The sequence below is a fragment of the Panicum hallii genome, chromosome 8 (genome assembly GCF_002211085.1).
Source record: "Panicum hallii strain FIL2 chromosome 8, PHallii_v3.1, whole genome shotgun sequence".
Classification (NCBI taxonomy): domain Eukaryota; kingdom Viridiplantae; phylum Streptophyta; class Magnoliopsida; order Poales; family Poaceae; genus Panicum; species Panicum hallii.
The window spans coordinates 16,106,710-16,114,830 of NC_038049.1; the positions used below are offsets into that span (position 1 = coordinate 16,106,710).

The following is an 8,121-nucleotide window of genomic DNA, read 5'->3' on the forward strand; positions in this document are numbered from 1 at the left end:
TACAAGAAATTCAATAAATTGACAAAATGGGTTTGAAAAATGTGAATTCTTTGCCGAGTGCCGGCACTCGGCAAAGAGGGGCCTTTGCCGAGTGCTCAAGATCTGGCACTGGGCAAAGGTTTTGAATAATGCCCCGGCCGGCTCCCTCCACGTTATCTACACACTTCACTCGATCTGTGCCGCCCCGCCCCCGACCCCGCCGGCTCCGCGCCCCCGCCCCCGCCGCAGGCTGCGCCCTCGGCCCCGCCGCCGGCCGTGCCCCCGGCCGGCGCCCCCGTCCCCACCGGCCGCGCTCCCGCCTCCCCCCTCCCCCCCGTAGGCCGCGCCCCCGGCCCCGCCACCGGCCGCGCCCCCGGCCGCACCCCCTGCCGCGCTCTGGTAGACTCTGGTGATGGGCACAAGAGGCAGCTTGACATCCCCGTGACAATCCTATGTCACCTTCCGTTCATACCGAGGATCCAGCAGTTATACATGATAGAGGAATACGCAAAACAGATGACATGGCACAAAAATGGAAAATGATACAATCCTGAAAAGATGGTACATGCGTCCGACAAAGGACAATGTTAAGGCTAGAGTGGATTTAGCAACGTTGTGCGATAGACCAAACCTAGAGATGAAGTCTCCTGTTCGCGGAAAGACATGGAGAAGGCCTAAGGCCGATTTCGTATTGAGCAAGCCCCAAAGGAGGGAAGTACTAGAATGGATCAAGAGGTTGATGTTCCCTGATGGGTATGCAGCTAATATGAGTAGGGGGGGTCAACTTATCTACTATACGAGTCTTAGGGATGAAGAGTCATGACTACCACATATGGATTGAGTGGCTTCTTCCGGCGATGGTTCGAGGCTATGTCCCTAAGCATGTCTGGCTAGTGCTTGCAGAGTTGAGCTATTTCTTCCGCTAGCTTTGTGCCAAGGAGTTATCTCGGACGTGGTGGCAGACTTGGAGAAAATTGCACCGGTGTTGCTCTGTAAGTTGGAGAAGATCTTTCCACCCGGCTTCTTCAATCCGATGGAGCATATGATATTGCACCTCCCGTATGAGGCACGAATGGGGGGGGGGGCGTTCAGGGTCGTTGGTGCTATCCAATCGAGAGGTCTCTAAAGGTTCTTCGGAAGAAATGTGAAAATAAATGTAAAATCGAGGCCTCCATTGTAGAGGCATACATTCTGGAGGAGGTGTCGAACTTCACAACAACATACTATGGTGAAAACCTCCCTAGTGTGCACAATCCACCCCCTCGTTACAATGCTAGTGAAAATGAATCGAACCTCATCCTTTTCCTAGGGCAACTCGGAAGTGCAAGTGGTTCGACCACCAAGACATTGACACATCAAGAGTGGTGCCAGATAATGCTATATGTGTTGACCAACCTTGACGAGGTGGTGCCGTACATGAAGCAATTTATTCATGAATTCTGGCGTCGATCAAGGGAACCTACCCAATAGGAATGTGATACCCTTTTTAGCCAGGGTGCTGGAAATGGATTGCCCGATTTCATTCATTGGTTCAAATAGCAGATAACTGTCCAATCTAGCTTTTACTTACTTTGTCATTCAAAGTTGCTCCCATATGCGAAGAATAAAATGATCTATCGTGCTTGAACATGCAGAGCCATACGATGAATGTTGAGTTGAGACAGGTTGCCGATGGCTTTGCCCTTAGGGTCAGGTCATATTCTGTTTATGATATGAATGGATATCATTTTTGTACAGCAAGCTACGAGGCAAGTCGACCCAATCGAAAGACCATAAATACTGGAGTTTTTACTCCTGGCCTTGATGGGAAAGAGTATTATGGAAGAATTGAACAAATATACGAAGTCAATTTTTATGGTTGCAAACCTCTTAATCCTGTCATATTCAAATGTCATTGGTTTGATCCTGAAGTAACAAGATGGACATATTCTAATCTTGGGCTAGTGGAAATTCGACAGGATTCCATCTTCCCTGGAGACGATATCTATATTGTGGCCCAACAGGCCATAAAAGTTTATTATCTCCCATATGCGTGCCAAACCAAAGAGCATCTTAAGGGTTGGTATGTTGTGCACAAGGTATCACCGCACGGTAAAGTACCTATTCCAGACGATGAAGACTACAACTTAGACCCAAACACATATGACACGTTCAAGAAGAGGGGCTAGAAGGGCGAGTTGAGATAGACTTAACCGAAGCGGACAGAATGGAAGTTGAAACAGTTGTTGATGAGGAGGAGGATGAGGTCCAAATTGTGAAAGACTTACAAATGCTAGAACGATTATATTTAGGCAATGCCAATGACGATGTTGATCCTTCGGATACTGTTGATTATGATTTGATTAATAGTGATGATGAGACTTATGATCCAGCTAATCCTGATTATGAAGATTATTTTTAATCAATGTAATACTATATTGTTATGCATTTATGTTTAATTTATTTGCATCTCTTTCTAAGTACGTCTTGTTTATCTGTACTTATTACTTTACTCTTCTTAATTGCAGGTGATTGAACAAAGATGGTAGGCGGTGGGTTGAGGAGCGTTAGGTCGCTTTACCAGAGGGCTAGGTCAACTACATCTGGGTCGTCTGAGAGGAGGAAGGGGAGGAGGAGGGGGACGACGCAGGTGCCCCCGCAGGAGGCGGAGGAGGAGGAGGCGCAGGTGGGGCAGCAAGACGACACGGAGGAGGAGGTGCATGTGGCGCAGGAGGAGGACGAGGAGGTGCAGGAGGAGGACGAGGCGCAGCAGACCGCCTCTGGTTCTGGTGCCTCTGGTTCGTCGAGCGTCTACTTGCGAGGTAAGAATGTTTATATGTTTTCATTGCTTCTTTATGTTATATGTTCAAATTTAAAGTTGAAACTAATAATTTTTCTTAATCACATGTACAGGTCCCGCCAGTCTCCCTAAGCGACCGATACCTCGTGAGAGGCGCCCGTTGATTCGACCCGAAGGGGAAAAGTAAGTAACTTTTCATATTTTCATTTCTTCTTCTTGTTATATGTTCAAATTCAAAGTTGAAACTATTAAGGGGTCTTAATCATTTGTGCAGGTCCTGGACGATTGTGCAGAGTGCAGGTGCTGCTCACAAACGCTCCGTCAATGGCATCCTCGGTCTTCTGTGCAGGGAACACTTCCCTGGCCTGGTTGAGTACGGTGGAGTGACGGAGCCGGCCTATACGTTCGACCACTACGTCGCCGCCCCTGATGCTGAAGATCGGGATGGCAGAGTATTCAACAACAAGGCGGAACGGGTGAAACAAGAGCTGTGGGTAAGTGCCAAATATTCTTAAAAAAATGAATGGTATACATCGTGTTTGCATGCAGGATTTCTTCAGATGTGAGGATGGATTTGAGGACAAAGCTGATGTGGTGGCTACCAAAGTCTGTAAGAAATGAGTCGTGGATATGCACTATGAGGCACATATCCAGGCCATTATTAGTTTTCACGCCACCGTTCTTGGAGAGAAGGTCACCAAAATGGAAGCAAGAACCATGTCTTTGACTGAGGAGCAGTACTTGCAGGAAAATAAAGAAAATTAATATGCATTCTTTTTTACATTAAGCAGGCTTAATTTTATCTTCTAATATGTCAAATACTTGATGCCCTGTAGACGACTCCTTATTGGTGCCTCGGGCATCAAGAGTGCTGGCGACAGATGGTGCACAAGTGGTGCTCCGACGAGTGGGAGGAGTCGCACAACGCTTGTCGGGAGCGGCGTTTGATGATGCCAGGTGCAACACACCATCAAGGCAGTCGCAGCCTCAGTGGATACGCAGAAGCATGGGTACGTGAATGAATTTATTTAATGTAACACTCAATTATGCATGATTTCTAATCGTCTTGCTTGTTTTCTTGCGGTCGTCGTCACATGGTGGCCAGCCTTGCTCCCTCTTGAAGGCATATGCTATGTCCCACAAGGGCAAGGCGACATCTGACGTCAACTACAATCCGGAGGTTGAGCCCGAGGCATACAGCAATCCGATGGCCCATACCCGCCTCACTGCGTACACAATGATGGCAAGGGAGGTCCATGGTCCAGAGTTTGATCCGGCCACCGAGGATCTTGACGGAGAAGTCGTCATGAGGGTTGGAGGAGGTAAGAATCATGGGCGGTATTGGATTACCGACGGTGCAATCGACTCGTCCTCTACTCCTACTCTATCTCAGATTAGAGCAAGGAGCACGAGTGTGAGTCCAGACATACGACCTTGGCAAGACACTTCACAGTAGCTGATACAGGCACTCCAGGTTATTTCTTTTTTATTCGTCGTTCATTGATTATTGTATACCATTTCTTTGTATTATCATAATGTTGGAGTGAAAATTTTGCAGGCCCAATTAGAAGAAGAGAGGAGGCTACATGTGGAGAACGAGCACAGGATGAGGGATATGTTTGCCTACATGCAGACTCTTGGTGCCGCAGCGGCTGTAGCTCCACCACCTTCGTTGTTCGCTTCACCTCGACCTCCTGCTGAGTTTTCTACTCCTGTGAGTATGGATAAGTTTTAGCCATGTCTGACCTTCATTTATCTTGTCTCACACATGCGATCGCTTCTCCTCTTTGCAGAATCAATCGGTGGCCTCAAATGACCCTCATGTTTCTCCAACTACGCCGGGTTGGAGGTCGCCGGGTTGGAGGTCTTGATGATGATTTTTGTCACTTATCCTGTTTCTGTAGACTTCTCATATTTTTTGACATCTCATGATTATATGGACTATATTGTGAGACATGCAAATTTGTGACATATTTGTGGTCTGTAATGATAATATGTTTGTGAACCGATTTGGGATATGTATGTGAATCGATTGTGTTTGTAATATAGATGTGATGTTTGCGATATAGATGTGATGTTGGTGGTCTTTGTGATGATATATATTTTTCTGATATATATGTGTGGATGAAATAAAAAACAGATTAAAATGGGTAATTCTGGTCACTTTGCCGAGTGTTTGCACTCGGCAAAATCTGAAAAATCTTTGCCGAGTGTTTGCACTCGGCAAAGAAGTAATATTTGCCGAGTGCCAGGAATCTGGAACTCGGCAAAGAAATAATCTTTGCCGCGTGCCGGCGCTGAGGCACTCGGCAAAGATTGTTACTTTGCCGATGTTACTTTGCCGAGTGCCAAGGACCTGGCACTCGGCAAAGATTGTTACTTTACCGAGTGCCAAGGACCTGGCACTTGGCAAAGCGTCCGTTATGTCCCTGCTCCGTCACAGCGCTTAAATTTTACCAAGTGCGGGACTTTGCGCTCGGCAATGCACTCGGCAAAGTCTCCTTTGCCGATATTTTCTCTTCCGTGTGTCCTTTGCCGAGTGTTTTTGACACTCGGCAAAGTAGCCGTTTCCGTAGTGTTATGTGGTACTGTGGTCCTTTTATCAGGGTCAAGAGTACAGCACAACAACCCCCCCCCCCCCCCCCCCCCCGAGGTGGGGGGCGCTTTCGTGTTCCCTGTTCTTCAATAGTCTTTGTGATGCTGATACAACTACAAAATAATAATGTCACAAGGATAGCGAACGAGCGATGCCAAGGGCTGGTGCGATCATCAGTCTAGCAATCAATTCTTTACAAACTGCTGACACCGATCCATCTAGAATTTCAGTTCAAATAGTTTTACATGGGCCAACATGTTGGCGTTAGAGATGCTAGTGCTTCTAGGGCATATGAGAGATCCTTGCAGAGTTGCAGCACCTGATCGCGGTCTCTGTAAACACCGTTACCCTCTTCTAGTTTCAGCTAGTTTTGTCATGCTCGTAAAATGATGAAGGGAAGCAACAACACAATCAATAGAAGCAGACATTACGTTCCTCATGTCGACACCAAAAGCAAAAATGAACATGAAAATTAAGCTTCTTCGTGTCGCCCAGTATGCGTGCAATGCAAGGAAATGGTTGCTTCTTCAGTTTTCTTTCGACCGCAAGCACTTCAACTGACATCTCTTCTGAAATGCAGTATGTCTTGTCCATGGTGACGCGGACCTTGTGATGGTGCTTGCTGCCCGTTCGGCGTGGAAGGAAGAAAGGGATGTCTACCTTTGTACCGAAAACCTCCTGCTTACTTTTCTCTCTCTTTTCCTGTTCACACAGGACGGCACAACTCTGTGTGCATTATTTCATAGTTATCCTAAATTCGGTTCTCCTGTTCATCAGAAGAAGCATGCGGAATCTCACCGACCGAGCTGCGTGCCGTCATCGAAGGAAGACGATGATTGGCGCCAGCTCAACATGCGTGGGCAGACTGAAAATCCACGGAACTGAAGGAATGAAGAACGTCGACGTAATCTTCCGATCCGCAGATGCCTCCTGCTGATCTAGGCTAGCTCTGGCCGGACATAATACTTTGATGGCAGCATGTTTTTTTGACCTCAGCATGGAACATCATAACAAATCATAGAATTATTGAAAATCATGTGATTCTTCCTAAATCAAAAAATTTCTTGTTTGATTAAATTCATATTGAAGAGTATCAACATTTATGGCCCCAATTAGGTACAAAATGAAAATAATATTTCAGGATGAATCTAGTGAAACTGATTTGGTATCATAAATATTTGTACTTCTGTATAAACTAGCACTACTGGAAAACAGACCTTTAGTACCGGTTGAAAACCGACATAGGTCCCGGTTCTTCGACCGGTACTAGGAAACTGAGACTTTCGGTCTCGGCTTTATACACTAGGTATTTTATCCGGTGCCTAAGGCACTTGTCACATCCTAAAATATTTAATTTTCGGATGTGAATATCTTTTACAATAAGTTCATCTATAAATAGGATTTTCCGAGAATTTTAAAGATTTTTCTAGCAATTATTCTTATTTATCTTAGAGCTAGATCCATTTTTATTCGGAAAGCTCTAAAATTCTTTTTCATAAAGTCCAAATATTCTATTTGGATTCCTCGTGTCCTAAAATTACCTCCCAAAATTTTGGAATTCTTCTGGATATATTTTTCTTGATTTGAATATTTATTGGACTTTTCTAGATTTATTTTAAACTTGAAAATGTGTTCTGAAAAATATTTCTACTTTGATTTTTCATCGCAGTCGGACCGAGCCGTATCTTGTTGTACGTCCTTTTAACTTATCCTCTCCGAATCTTTAAGATGTCCCATCGAGCTTCCGATCTTCTAACCGTTTCCTCCGATCAAGTCATGCTTGAAAACAACCCCTCGTGGCTCGTCTTCGGTTTTTTCCGATGATGTTCGATCGCCGTCAGCCCCAACGACTCGGCCTGATCCTTTCCTTCTCTTTTCACGCTCCCGAATAAACCGCTCGTGTTCAACCAGCTCTGTCAGCTCGTTTTCGTGTTCAACCCTCACCCGATCCTGTTTCGGTCCATAAACGAACTCACTCAGCCCTTCTCGTTTCTTCTTTCCGTTACCTCTTCTATCGTCTCCCTTTGCTCGTTAAATTGTGCGACCCGCTAGTCAGCCCAATCTCGTCTCCCGTGAGCAATCCGGATTCAAGAACGAGTCCCAGCCAGATGCGCCGCCGCGTCCTTATCCTCGTTCGAGTTGGAGCCCAGCACGATATCTCCAGGCCTACTTAAACACGTCTTGCACCTCCTGTGCCCCGGTAGCCGGCCCTAATTTTCTCCCCAGCGTCGGCTCCTGCGTGCCCTATAAATTTTTGGGTAACCCTAGCCCGCATCTTCTCTACTCGTGTTTTCCCCTGCCGCCGCACGACCATCTGCTCGCAAGGCTGATCTCTCCAGGTCTGCCCTACTCCCTGCGCGTCTTTGCCCCTGCGACCTCCTCTGCATGCCGTCGCCGTGCCCCCTGCGACCTTTGCCCTGGCTCCCTCCTGGTCGCGCCGGCCCTGCGCAGCCAGCAGCCGAGTCCCTGCCCTACCGTCGCCCTCTACGCGCTTCTCCTCCTGCACCGCCTCTATTGCCCAGCGCAGCCAGGAACAGAAGCAGCCGCCCGTGCGTCTCCTCCTCCACGCCCTTGCCCCGCGCCTGAGCCCCTGTACCCGCGCGCCACCAGGCCTGCAGTGCCCTCCTGCGCCTCGCCTCCTCCTGCGTCGCCCCTGTGCCCCAGAACCAGCGCCACCAGAACAGAGGCGCCAGCTGCCCAGAACAGAGGAGTAGAACAGCCACCGTGATTTCCTTCGTAAAATTTGATCACCTCTATGCGTCCCCGC

At 47.4% G+C, this 8,121-nt stretch overlaps 1 long non-coding RNA gene across 1 annotated transcript; it reads left to right on the forward strand.

Moving 5' to 3' along the window:
• Nucleotides 1–2,664: 2,664 nt before the first annotated feature.
• Nucleotides 2,665–3,235, forward strand: LOC112902033. The gene is made up of 3 exons (XR_003230461.1): nucleotides 2,665–2,780; nucleotides 2,872–2,941; nucleotides 3,033–3,235. It is a non-coding gene; the product is annotated as an uncharacterized LOC112902033 (long non-coding RNA).
• The last annotated feature ends 4,886 nt before the right edge of the window (nucleotides 3,236–8,121 follow it).